A 13861-nucleotide genomic window follows, 5' to 3' on the forward strand; every position below is an offset into this window, starting at 1 on the left:
CAAAACCCCATCTCTACTAAAAAACAAAAATTAGCTGGGCGTGGTGGCGCATGCCTGTAATTTCAGCAACTCCAGAGGCTGAGACAGGAAAATCCCTTGAACCCGGGAGGCAGAGGTTACAGAGAGCTGAGACTGCCCCACTGCATTCCAGCCTGGGTGACAGAGCAAGACTGCATCTCAAAACAAAAACAAACAAAAAAAAACATTGGTCTTCTTTGAGGCTGAGCAGTGACTCGTGCCTATAATCCCAACACTTTGGGAGGCCAAGGCAGGAAGATTGCTTGAAGCCAGGAGTTCAGGACCAGCCTGGACAATGTAGCAAGACCCTGTCACTACAAAACTTACAAAAGTTACCTGGGTGTACTGGCAGGTACCTATAGTCCCAGCTACTCGGGAGGCTAAGGTGGGAGGATCACCTGAGCCTAGGGAAGTCGAGGCTGCAGTGAGCTGAGATTGCGCCACTGCACTCCAGCCTGGGCAACAAGGAGACCTTGTCTCAAAAAAAAAGAAGATGAAAAAGAAAAGAAAAAATGTGACTGGGCATGGTGACTTACACCTGTAATCCCAGAACTTTGGGAGGCCAAGGCACGCAGATCACCTGAGGTCAGGAGTTCAAGACCAACCTGGCCAACATGGCGAAACCCATCTCTACTAAAAATACAAAAATTAGCCGGGCATGGTGGCGGGCGCCTGTAATCTCAGCTACTCAGGAGGCTGAGCCAGGAGAAGCACTTGAACCCGAGAGTCGGAGTTTGCAGTGAGCCGAGATTGAGCCACTACACTCCAGCCTGGGTGACAGAGTGAGATTCTGTCTCAAAAAAGAAAAAGAAAAAAGAAGATGCCGTGTCTAAGTGGACCCAGGCAGTTCAAACCTGTGTTGGTCACGGTCAACTGCACTTCATAAGAAAAAGATTTTTTGTTTTTGTTTTGAGACGGAGTCTCGCTCTGTCGCCCAGGCTGGAGTGTAGTGGTGTGATTTCGACTTACTGCAAGCTCCGCCTCCTGGGTTCATGCCATTCTCCTGCCTCAGCCTCCCGAGTAGCTGGGACTACAGGTGTCCGCCACGACGCCCAGTTAATTTTTATATTTTTAGTAGAGATGCGTTTCACCATGTTGGTCCAGCTGGTCTTGAACTTCTGACCTCAGGTGATCCGCCTGCCTTGGCCTCCCAAAGTGCTGGGATAATAGGCATGAGCCACTGCACCCAGCCAGAAAAAGGTTTTAAAATGTTTATAAACGAGAAAGAAAAACAGCCAGGCTTTTCCAGCACCTTCTGGAGCCACCTGAGGTCACTATCTTGCTGCACTGCATCCTCAGAACTGCTCAATCAATAGCTACATCTTTATAGTAAATAATTGTGTCCGTGGGGCTTTATTGGTCTCCGGCATGGGAGTTGTCAGGAGCACTTTCGTCAGCAGAGCAAAACCATTGATTTTTCTGCCCATTCGTCCAGGGCACAAACTGGCCAGTTGCCGGCGGCTGGGATCAGAACTGGAGGGACCAGCTCCAGAACCCGGAACCCCTCCCAGCACGGGTCCCAGCAAGGGTGGATGAAACGGTCTCTCCCCAGCCAATCACATTCCGGTGCAGTGTAACTTCCAAGAAAGAGGCCAGACAAGGCCGGGCGCGGTGTCTCACGCCTGTAATCCCAGCACTTTACGAGGCTGAGGCGGGTGGATCACTTGAGGCCCGGAGTTCAAGACCAGCTTGGCCAACATAGTGAAACCCCATCTCCACTAAACATACAAAAATCAGCCTGGTGTGGTGGTACGCTCCTATAACCCCAGCTACTCGGAAGTCTGAGGCAGGAGAATCGCTTGAACCTGGAGGTGGAGGTCGCAGTGAACCAACATTGCACCACTGCACTGCAGCCTGGGCAACAGAGTTAGACTCCGTCTCAAAAAAAAAAAAAAAAAAAAAGAGGCCAGCTGTGGTGGCTCACACCTGTAATCCCAGCAGTTTGGGAGGCTGAGGTGGGTGGATCATGAGGCCAAGAATTCAAGACCAGCCTGGCCAACATGATGAAACCCCTTCTCTACTAAAAATCCAAAAAAAATTTGCCGGCGTGGTGGCAGGCACCTGTAATCCCAGCTACTTGGGAGGCTGAGGTAGAGAATTGCTTGAACCTGGGAGGCAGAGGTTGCAGTGAGCCAAGATCGCGCCACTGCACTCCAGCCTAGCAACAGACTGAGACTCCATTTCAAAAAAGGAAAAAAAAGAAAGAGGTCGGGCACAGTAGCTCACATCTGTAATCCCAGCACTTTGGGAGCCTGATGCAGATGAATTGCTTGAGCCCAGCAGTTTGAGGCTACCCTGAGTAACATAGTGAGACCCTATCTCTACCAAAAATGTAAAAATTAGTCAGGCGTGGTGACGCAAGCCTGTGGTCCCAGCTACCCAGGAGGCTGAGGTGGGAGGATTGCTTGAACCTGGGAGGCGGAGGCTGAAGTAAACCGAGATTGCACCACTGCACTCCAGCCTAGGCAATAGAGTGAGACCCTGGCTCAAAAAAAAAAAAAAAAAGAAAAATACGGAAAGAAAAGGTAAAGCACCTTTGGTCCAAAGAGGATCTCAGGGAATCACAAGAGGGTTCTTTTTTTTTTTTTTTTTTTTTTTTTTTTTTTTTTGAGACGGAGTCTTGCTCTGTCGCCCAGGCTGGAGTGCAGTGGCCGGATCTCAGCTCACTGCAGGCCCCGCCTCCCGGGTTCACGCCATTCTCCTGCCTCAGCCTCCCGAGTAGCTGGGAGTACAGGCACCCGCCACCTCGCCCGGCTAATTTTTTTTTGTATTTTAGTAGAGACGGGGTTTCACCGTGTTAGCCAGGATGGTCTCGATCTGCTGACCTCGTGATCCGCCCGTCTCGGCCTCCCAAAGTGCTGGGATTACAGGCTTGAGCCACCGCGCCCGGCCACAAGAGGGTTCTTTTGCCATTTTTCTGGGGGCCTGATCCCTGGGGGCCAGCAAGAACCATCACAGAACACTCAGTGGGGCAGCAGCTGGCCGCGATGCTGGCTGGAAGCATCGGGTGAGGCTGCAACCCGTGTGTGCACCGAGAGCTCCCGGCTGGCAAACGCACACACTCTCACGACTGAACTGTTCCTGACAGTTGTGATGTGTTCACAATTGCACTGTGTTGTTCTTAATCGCTTTGCAAATAGAACCTGTGTGTGCGTGCTGTGTAGGTCAACATAGATGGTGCCTGTCTCTGGGGAGAGCAAAAGAATTAAACCTCGGAGTTTGAGAGACACACTCTTCTCCAGAATGCAGCCCTGGCGGCAACCCCAGGCGGCCAAAGGGACATGGCAGCAGCGTGCTGGGCCGACCACAAATATTTGCACAGGTGAACACTTTAGAAAAGGGAGTCAAACGCAGCATGCGGGTGGCTGAGGAGGAGAAGATGAGCCTCATGGAGCCCCATACCCTGGGCTTTTGCAGGGAGCAGTCACAGCCTGTGTTCACACACAGACCCAGCAGCCAGCCCCCGTCTACCCCACAAACCAGCCACAGATCAGGCCAAGGTCACCTGTGGCCTTGTGGCATGGAGCCCAGCATTAATTCAGACCCGACAGCCAGGCACAGTGGTTCACGTCTGTAAATCCAGCCCTTTGGGAGGGCAATGCAGGAGGATCACTTAAGCCAAGAGGTTCCAGACCAGCCTGGGCAACCCAGTGAGATCCCATCTATTAAAATTAAAATTAAAATTAAAAAGTAGCCAGGCCAGGGTGCAGTGGCTCATGCCTATAATCCCGGCACTTTGGGAGGCTGAGGTGGTGGGCAGATCACCTGAGATCAGGAGTTCAAGACCAGCCTGGCCAACAACATGGTGAAACCCTTTCTCTACAAAAATACAAAAATTAGCCAGGCATGATGGCAGGTGCCTGTAATCCCAGCTACATGGGAGGCTGAGGTGGGAGAATCGCTTGAACTGGGGAGGTGGAAGTTGCAGTGAGCTGAGATCATGCCACTGCACCCCAGCCTGGGCGACAGGGTGAGAGTCCATCTCAAAAAAAAAAAAAAAAGGAGCTGGGCATGGCTACGTGCACCTGTAGTCCCAGCTACTCAGGAGGCTGAGGTGGGAGGATCACTTGAGCCCAGGAGGCAGATGCTGTAGTGAGCTGAGTTTGTGCCACTGCACTCCAGCCTGGGCAACAGAGCAAGACTGGCGTCAAAAAAAAAAAAAAAAAAAAAAAAAGAATTGTAAAATTTGTAAAATGTATGTTAATATTTTAAATGTTTCTTGTTCTTTACTTAGAATGACATGAAGTAGCAAACAGAACCACCATGACAAGCTGGGAGTGGAAGGAGAGAAGGAAAAAGGGATGGTGTTGAAAGGGCAAAGCTTTCTACTTTAGCACCTTTCACAACACTTTGTTTCTGATTTTTCATTTTGCACTAGGCCCTGAAAATTATTTATGTAGCCAGCCTTGGATATAATTCACACACACAAAAGCTCTCTGGGGCTTTCAGTAATCATTTTTTCTTGTTTTTTTTTGAGACAGAGTCTCACTCTGTTGCCCAGGCTGGAGTGTAGTGGTGCAATCTCAGTTCGCTGCAACCTCCGTCTCCCAGATTCAGGTGATTCTTGTGCCTCAGCCTCCTAAGTAGCTGGGATTACTGGTGCGTGCCACCACGCCCAACTGATTTCTGTATTTTTAGTTTCACCACGTTGGCCAGGCTGGTCTCAAGCTCCTGACCTCAAGTGATCCGCCCGCCTCGGCCTCCCGAAGCGCTGGGATTACAGGTGTGAACCGCCACACCGGGCCATTCTGAGCTCTTTTTGAGCTCACCAAGAGTTGGACAGTGACCTCCCCGGGACCAGGGGAGTCCTGAATATGCCTCTTTTGACTCGTCCAAGGCTTGCCAGTGATTCTGGACCCTTTGCCGTGCTCTCCCGAGGCCTGCATGCGTCCCCCAACTGTGCACCCTGACAAGGCCAGCCAGTGATGGATGCCCTAGAGCCTCTGATCATCCCTGCACAAGGAGGCTGCCTCCCTTCCCAACCAGAGTCCAGACGGTGAAACCAGGGCCAGTCTCCAGATGCTTCTCCCCAAAAACCCGGCGTGCTTGGCAGGGGTCCCCTCCCCTGCTGCGCATCCATCCTCAGCAGGAGACCGGCTTTCCATCAGATAGGCCGTCGTCCTCCCTTGTGGGAGACAGAAAAGATGATAGTATCTGACCATGGGAGGCTGTCGGGTCCGGCCAGCAATCCCCCCGCCCGCTCACGGAGTGCTGGGAGCAGAGACGAGGAGAACAAGGTCCGCGATTGCTCTCTGCGGCCCAATGGTGGAGCTTGCTTCCGCGTCATCAGAACCCTTTTTTTTTTTTTTTTTTTTTTTGTGACGGAATTTTGCTCTGTAGCCCGGGCTGGAGTGCAGTGGTGGGATCTCGGCTCACTGCAAGCTCCGCCTCCCGGGTTCCCGCCATTCTCCTGCCTCAGCCTCCCGAGTAGCTGGGACTACAGGCGCCCGCCACCTCGCCCGGCTAGTTTTTTGTATTTTTAGTAGAGATGGAGTTTCACCGTGTTAGCCAGGATGGTCTCGATCTCCTGACCTCGTGATCCACCCGTCTCGGCCTCCCAAAATGCTGGGATTACAGGCTTGAGCCACCGCGCCCGGCCCAGAACTCTTGTGTATGGAATCCTGCTGGCAATAGTTTTGCATTAACTGTTTTGGTTGACTGACTGTTTTTGGCGGCTCCTCCAGCAAAAAGCACACTCAATGTGGCTGAGATTAGGCAGCATGAAAGGAATTCCTCTGCCTCCCAGCCAGAGCCTGGCTTTGAGGGGGAGGATCTTGTTCTGTACGTCCCCGGAAGCCTCAGCAGCACTGGTTGTTGGCGACTGCATTAGAAGAGTCTCATCATTCCTCAAGAGGTGGGGCTGGCCGGCTCACGCCTGTAATCCCAGCACTTTGGGAGGCTGAGGCGGGCTGATCACTTGAGGTTAGGAGCTCGAGACCAGCCTGGACAACATGGTGAAACCCCATCTCGGCCGGGCGCGGTGGCTCAAGCCTGTAATCCCAGCACTTTGGGAGGCCGAGACGGGCGGATCACGAGGTCAGGAGATCGAGACCATCCTGGCTAACACAGTGAAACCCTGTCTCTACTAAAAAAAATACAAAACATTAGTCAGGCGAGGTGGCGGGCGCCTGTAGTCCCAGCTACTCGGAGGCTGAGGCAGGAGAATGGCGTAAACCCGGGAGGCGGAGCTTGCAGTGAGCTGAGATCCGGCCACTGCACTCCAGCCTGGGCAACAGAGCGAGACTCCGTCTCAAAAAAAAAAAAAAAAAAACCCATCTCTACTGCCAATACAAAAATTAGCCAGGTGTGGTGGGGGGCGCCTGTAATCTCAGCTATTTGGGAGGCTGAGGCAGGAGAATCGCTTGAACCCAGGAAGCGGAGGCTGCAGTGAGCCGAGATCGCACCACTGCACTCCAGCCTGGGCAACAGAGTGAGACCCTGTCTCAAAAAATAAAAATTAAAAAAAAGAGGTGGGGCTGAGCATCCCAGGCCCCAGGGCTCCTGAGCAGGGTGTCGCCTGCAGGCGGTACATGCACCTGAGGGTCTCCATGGCCTCGGTGGTCTGCTCTTCATCCCGTCTCCCCGGTGGCCGCCATGCCGGAGTCCTCTGACAGCCAGGACCTACCCCCAGCCCAGCTGGAGATGCAGGGCTTGGCACCCTGGTCCAGAGGGTGGGGCCCCACCTGTGAACCCCAGCAGACAGGCAGCCTCCAGGGGCCACCGTGGGCCCTGCCTCGCATGTCCATCCTCACCCACCCACAATTTTGACCAAACCTCTTTTACCCAGGCCAGCGTGCCTCACACAAGCCATGCCCCCAAGTCATCCACGGTCTTCCCTGAACTCCCTGCACCTACCGTGGGAGACCACCAGCAGAGTGGAGTACGGCGGGACCAGCCCTGCTCAGGGAGGAGCCGCCTCCCGCCGCACAACATGGGCCCAGCCCTGGGACCAGAATGAACCTGAGCACAGTTCACATCTGAGACGCGTCCCCGGGGCGGTGGCTACGGAGGGAAAATGGCTTCGGCACAGAGACTTGGACACAAGGCTGGTGTTCTGTGTTTTCTTAGATGTGGCATTTGTCCATTTGGCATCCATTAATCACAGGGCCAAACTAACAGCTGCATAGTTTCCATCTTTCCTGCCCTCCAGAGTCCACCTCTGAACCACCTCCTTATCTAACTCTCACAGCACAGGCTCACGTCCCCTGCCCTCAGTCACCAAGGGCCAAGCACCAAACAACCAGGGACAGCCAAGGTCCCAGAGCCCACCGGAATTACTCAGACTGACCAGCCCCGAGCCATTTCCCCACCCTGCCCTACCTTTCCCCTGGAAACCCCTGGAAAGGCTCTGACCTTGGCTCCCCTGGCTCCTGTCTGCTCCTGACCAGCCCGGGAGCTCCCTGTACTGTCCCAGGCAGCCCAGCCCAGCACACACCCTCCTCCAATTAAGTGCCTCACTTAACGACAGGCTATGGTCTGAAAAATGCGTCATGAGGTGACTTTGTGTCACGGAAACATCACAGAGTTCACTGGCACAAATTTAGATGGCCAGGTGCAGCAGCTCACACCTGCAATCCCAGCGCTTTGGGAGGCTTGAGGCAGGAGAATCACTTGAGCCCAGGAGTTTGAGACCAGCCTGAGCAACAGAGCGAGACTGCATTTCTACAAAAACAAAAAATAGAAAACATTAGCCAGGCGTGGTAGCACATGCCTGTAGCCCCAACTACTCAGAAAGCTGAGGCAGGAGGATTGCTTGAACCCAGGAGTTCGAGACTGCAGTGAGCTGTAATAGCACCACTGCACTCCAGCCTGGGTGGCAGAGCAAGATCCTGTCTCTACAGAAGAAAAAAAAAAAGGTCAGACGTGGTGTTTCACGCCTGTAATCCCAACATTTTGAGAGGCCAAGGTGGGCGGATCACCTGAGGTCACGAGTTTGAGAACAGCATGATCAACATGGCAAAACCCTGTCTCTACTAAAAATACAAAAATTGGCCGGGCACGGGGGCTCACGCCTGTAATCCCAGCACTTTGGGAGGCTGAGGCGAGTGGATCACGAGGTCAGGAGATCGAGACCATCCTGGCTAACACGGTGAAACCCCGTCTCTACTAAAAATACAAAAAAAAAAAAATTAGCCGGGCATACTGGCAGGCACCTGTAGTCCCAGCTACTCGGGAGGCTGAGTCAGGAGAATGGCGTGAACCTGGGAGGCGGAGCTTGCAGTGAGCCGAGATTACGCCACTGCACTCCAGCCTGGGCAACACAGCAAGACTCCGTCCCAAAAAAAAAGAAAATTAGCTGGGCATGGTAGGGGGCACCTGTAATCCCAGCTACTTGGGAGGCCGAGGCAGGAAAATTACTTGAATCTGGGAGGCGGAGGTTGCAGTGAGCCGAGATCACACCACTGCACTCACAGCCTACACAACAAGAGTGAAACTCCTTCTCAAACAACAACAACAACAAAAACCTAGATGGTATAGCCTACTACACACCTTGGTTACATAAATTAAAATCCAGAGGGCACGTTTTGAGATGGGTGGTTTTTAACCTAGATTTCCGGCCCTCATTTCAGGTCCAGGATCTTCACTGTCAGATGGAGAGTCCTGAGAAAGAACCATCTTGAGGCAGTATCTGGAGAGAATACTAAGTCAGGAAACAAAACTCTTGCCTTCAGAAATACTAAGTGCCCTAGTAGCCCAGTGGGGCTCAGATGTGCCCTATCCAGTGTGCTGGGAAAGTGGGTCCCTTATGCCACCTGGGCCAGCTCCTCTGTCCCCACTTTGCTTTTTTTTTTTTTTTTTTTTTTCCTGAGATGGAGTCTGTCGCCCAGGCTGGAGTGCAGTGGTACGATCTCAGCTCACTGCAACCTCTGCCTCCCTGGTTCAAGCAATTCTGCCTCAGCCTCCCACGTAGCTGGGATTACAAGGCACATGCCACCATGCCTAGCTAATTTTTGTATTTTTAGTAGAGAGGGAGTTTCGCCATGTTGGTCAGGCTGGTCTTGAACTCCTGACCTCAAGTGATCCGCCCGCCTCTACCTCCCAAGGTGCTGAGACTACAGGCATGAGCCACCGCGCCCGGCTCAGAATTTTTCTTAGCCATCCTCCATCACCCCACCCCATTTGTCTGTCTCCCCCCCAACCTCGAGGAACTGGCAGTCTGCCTGCCTGGCATGGCTGGTCCCACTCCAGGGTGCAGGTAAACGTCATGTCTGTGCCGGGCTCTCCTGCCGGGGCTCTCCCCAGCCTCAACTCCCCCTCAGCCCTGTGCTGTGTCCCTCTGCAGTTCATGCTTTGCTTTCTTGGCAGCTGGGTGGTTTGCTCGTCTCCCCCAATGCTGGGCCTCCGCGTGGTCCTCCCACCTTGGCCTGCGAGTTCTCAGAAGCACACACTCTAGCCCCGGGTGCCTGTTGGCGGAAGGAAATCCACTGTGGGGCTCTCTCTGCCACTGTCCCTGAGCCTCCTCCCCTTTCTCCAGACCGTCACTCAGGTTCCACCCCGACTCCTAGAGCCCCACGCTGCACCAGGGAGCACAGACGGAGGAGGGGTTCACGTGCTGGCCAAGGGATAAGGCAGGCATGCAGGACACAGGAAGAGCAAGCTCAGAACCCGAGAGCCCCTGAGGACATGAAAGGAGTCTGGGCCTCAGGAGTGGGGAGAGAGGCCTGGGGCCCCTGGTTCTGGATGGCCCCTGTGCCCGGGACTGAGCTGGCCACTCTGGTCAGGGCATGGGGCTGGAGGGTCAGGGGGAGGTGGGCTCTAGCTTCCTCCCTCCCAGGCCCCTCAGCGTGGCCGTTCAGGGCAGAGCCAGGGGAGGGAAGGGAAGCTGGCCCCCCGGGGTGAATCCTGGATTGTGGGGTGCCATACTGGGCAGCACCTTTGAGTCCCCTTTGTTCAGAAGGAGGGGTGCTTTGGGGACTTTCTGCAGGGGGCGCTGGCACTGGCCCTGCCCAGGGGCACTGATGGCTCCTGGCTACGCAGAGCTGCCCCCAGGGTTATAATGGATAAAACAGAATAAAATAGATTCATTCAGGAACCCGAAGCTGCTCCTGCACCCCTGCCTCCCACCCCACCCTCTGGCATAAGCATTGGTCCCAATGACAGAGACCTCAGAAGTCAGCCCTTGCCAGTTTGAGAGGAACCTTCTAGAAAAGAAGCGTCCCGCAGAAAGGAACCCCCACATTCCTGAGGTCAGCATATTTGCAGCCCCTCCCCGCGCAGCTTCTGCAGGGACAGAGTAGACTAGTGCAGTAGCCAGCTGCTGTGGCCGCTCTGGAGAAAACACGCCAGGCCTTCATGGGGTCCCCGGCCTGTCCTGGGCTGTGGCGAAGCCCCTGCAGAGGAACCCGCATGGAAATCACAACCCCACAGCTCCTTAGGGGAACAAGGCGCCCAGGACAGGCTGGCAGACAGGAGAAGGGGCTCAGGTCTGGGGAGTCAGGAAAGGGGTGGGGACAGGAGCTCCCAGGGGACTCCATTCATTTTAAGTCACGCAAGCCCCTCTCACCCATGGCCTGGCCCCTCCTGGAGCCCAGGATCCAGATCATCTCAGGCTTGCGAGGGGCCTCTAGATCTGGCCACGTGGCCCAGGGGAAACAGGCCTTTCCTAAAGCACCCCTACTCCTGAACAAAGGGGACTCACAGGCACTGCCCTCCATGGCACCCCACTATCCAGGCTTCACCTCTGGGGGCCAGCTTCCCCTTCCCTCCCCTGGCTCTGCCCTGCACGGCCACACTGAAGGGCCTAGGAGGGAGGGAGCCAGAGCCCGCCTTCCCCTGACCCTCCAGCCCCATGCCCTGACCACAGGGCGGCCAGCTCAGCCCCGGGCAGAGGGGCCGTCCAGAACCAGGGGCCCCAGACCTGGCCCCCCAACGGAGGACAGGGGTCAGCAGCCCCAACTGAGCTCTGAGGACCCCCAGGTCAGGCGATCAACCCAGTGAGGACCCCTGCTCCAGGGGAGGGAGGGAGCCAGGTTCCCCCCGCAGACTGACTCCCTGCACACGGGGATCTCAGAGCTCCCCAGGGTTGGGCCTCGCAGGAAGGGCTGGTGCAGCGAAAGGCCGGCAAGCTGCTGGCCCTCTCTAGTCTCCTCTCTTCCTCTACGACAGGGCTTCATAAATATTTTCAGACCCACGGAGAGGGTGGGCCCAGGGGCTGACCCTTCCCTGTCTCCCCTTTGCGACTGGGTTGCTGGAGCCAGGGCCTGCTCGGGGCTTCCATGCCCGTGTGTGCAAGGCTCAGGGCAGAGAGACGGTCACCTGGTCCCACCCACCCGTCCCGGCGGGCCAGGAGGGCCTGGGCTTTGTAAGGACCCTCGAGGTGGAAGCAGCTCCTCCCCAGGCTTCTCCGAGCCCCTTCCTGGACTCCCAGGGCTGTGAGGACCCCAACCCATGGCCCACGCCATCCTGGTCTGGCTGGGGCAGGAGGGCTGGAGATGGGCTCCCAGGCCCCTTCCCCTCCACTGGGCGGAACAGGAAGAGGGTAATTGAATCAGCGCTTCTCGCCCCATCTGGAACATTCCAACATGGAAAACCCACGGAGCAGCTGGGAAGCAATTTAGGGACTTTAATTAAAGGCCGATGACTCTCCCAGGGAGCCACTCCCCGCACGCAGCCCATAGGTCCCCCCACATCTGCCCTCCGTGTGTTCGGAGGCCCAGCTGGCACCTCACCGGCACTGGGTGCTGGCGGTTAGGCGGAGGTCCCGCTCAGGGGGTGCAGAATAAGCCAGCCCACCCTCTCCCCTCGCTGCTTCCAGAGTCTGCCCCTCCAGGCCCTGGGTTCAGGCCCCAAAGCCAGCCAAACCGGTGCCTCACCCCTCACAGCTCTGTGTCGGGAAGGGAACGGAGGGGTCATTTGGTGGACTCACAAAAGGAACTCCAAACAGGAGGAGGAACGTAGCAGAGCCTCAGTGAGAGCACAGCTGCCCCCTCAAAGGCTGCCTCCATCTCCGTCAGCACCTTCTGCAGGGAAAGGCATTCCAGACAGAGGGAAAAGCACATGCAAAGCCTGTGAAGTGGGACAGGCCACGGCAGGTGGAAGAAGCTGGCAGGTGCCAGTGTGGCGGGCGTGCTGGAATGAGGAGCGCATGTAGGACTGAGAGGCAAGCCATAGAGGGCTGTAACAGCTGTGATCTGGAGTTTGATTTTCATCCTAGAAGCAATAAGAGGCAAAGGTGAGGATCAGAGCATTTTTTTTTTTTTTTGAGACGGAGTCTCCTCTGTCCCCCAGGCTGGAGTGCAGTGGCGCGATCTCGGCTCACTGCAAGCTCCGCCTCCCGGGTTTACGCCATTCTCCTGCCTCAGCCTCCCGAGTAGCTGGGACTACAGGCGCCCGCCACCTCGCCCGGCTAGTTTTTTGTGTTTTTTTTAGTAGAGACAGGGTTTCACCATGTTAGCCAGGATGGTTTCATTCTCCCGTCCTCGTGATCCGCCCGTCTGGGCCTCCCAAAGTGCTGGGATTACAGGCTTGAGCCACCGTGCCCACCCCAGAGCATTTTAAAACAATAGGATCTGGTTTATTCTGTGACAGCCCTCCGGCTGCCATCCGGAGAGCTCACAGTAGAACAAAAGAGGTGCTGGGACGATGGTGGGCAGTCCCTGAAACGGCCCAGGCATGAGAAGGGTGTGTCCAGGAAGAAGAAATCCACATGCGCCAGGCTGGGAACTGGGTCACCAGGGGCAAGGAGCTGTCCTGTCTTCCTTCCCACCCCCACGCCTGGGGCAGGCAGTCGGCCCAGTCTTCACAGAGGGCACCCATGCAAGGGGTGGGGACAGAGCAGCCCAGCCCAGTGATCCCCTCCCGGCAGGGATCCAAGGTGGTCTGTTCCCTCTTCCCAAGGCTGCTGTCAGTCGGGCAGGCCCTTTTACCCTCCATCCACAGCAGAGCTTTAAGGTAGGACGGAGGCTGTGCCTGTGACTGGTCCACATCTGGGACCACATCTGCCCGCCACGTTGCCACTGTGGTCGCTGGGAGGGTGCTTGGCGGGGAGCTGGGAACCAGCCTCCAGCCCTGCCTCTGTCCTGGCCTGGGATGGAGGGGCCTGGAGGAAGTGCCTGCCCCTCATGGCAGCTGCAGAGTGGAGTGTCCACTGGGCCCAGAAACTAGCAGGAGGAGGGGTGGGTGTCCAGACGCAGCCCCCTCCTGCAAATCCTTCCTCACTGTCTGCATCCCTGGGCCCCAAGACAGGGAATGGCTCCAAGTAGCTGAGAGGTAGAAAGGCCATATCGGGGCCTGTGGGACGCAGCGGAGCTGTGGAGACCGTAGCCAGTCCCCGCGACAGGCCTGGGGCTAAACCCAGGCAACCCGGAAGTCATCGTCAGGGCAGCTGGTGGGCACCTGGCAGACAGCACGTGGCCAGGAGCAGGTGAATGTCATTCCTGAGAGGACCCTCCCGCTCCCAGGACACAGGGGTAGACAGGGCACCCCAGCCTGCCTGAGCCTGGCCTCAGTTATGAGCGGGCAGCTAGACTGCAGAGGGCCACTGATTCCAGCCCTGTCCCCAGGGGCGGGCACAGAACAAACACAGTCGAACTGGGGCAGCAGGGGCCTGGGGGAGTGGGTGAGGCCTGAATGGGTGGGCCTCAATGGCTGGGCCTCTGCAGGGAAGGCTAGGAGGCTATTAATCATCGCCCTGTGCACACACCCAACACTCACTGACCTCACCAGCACTCAGGCAGTTCCACAAGGCTCCAGAAGGAAGTGCCCACTTCACACCTGGATTCCGGATGAGCAGAGGTGGTGGGTGCAGACCTGACTTTAATCCTGCCCCACCCCTCCACAGAGCAGCCTGCGGCCTCGGTTTCCTCATCCTGCACATGAGGACAACCCTGCCTGGCCTCCCAGA

Source organism: Macaca nemestrina, chromosome 18, assembly GCF_043159975.1.
Source record: "Macaca nemestrina isolate mMacNem1 chromosome 18, mMacNem.hap1, whole genome shotgun sequence".
Lineage (NCBI taxonomy): Eukaryota > Metazoa > Chordata > Mammalia > Primates > Cercopithecidae > Macaca > Macaca nemestrina.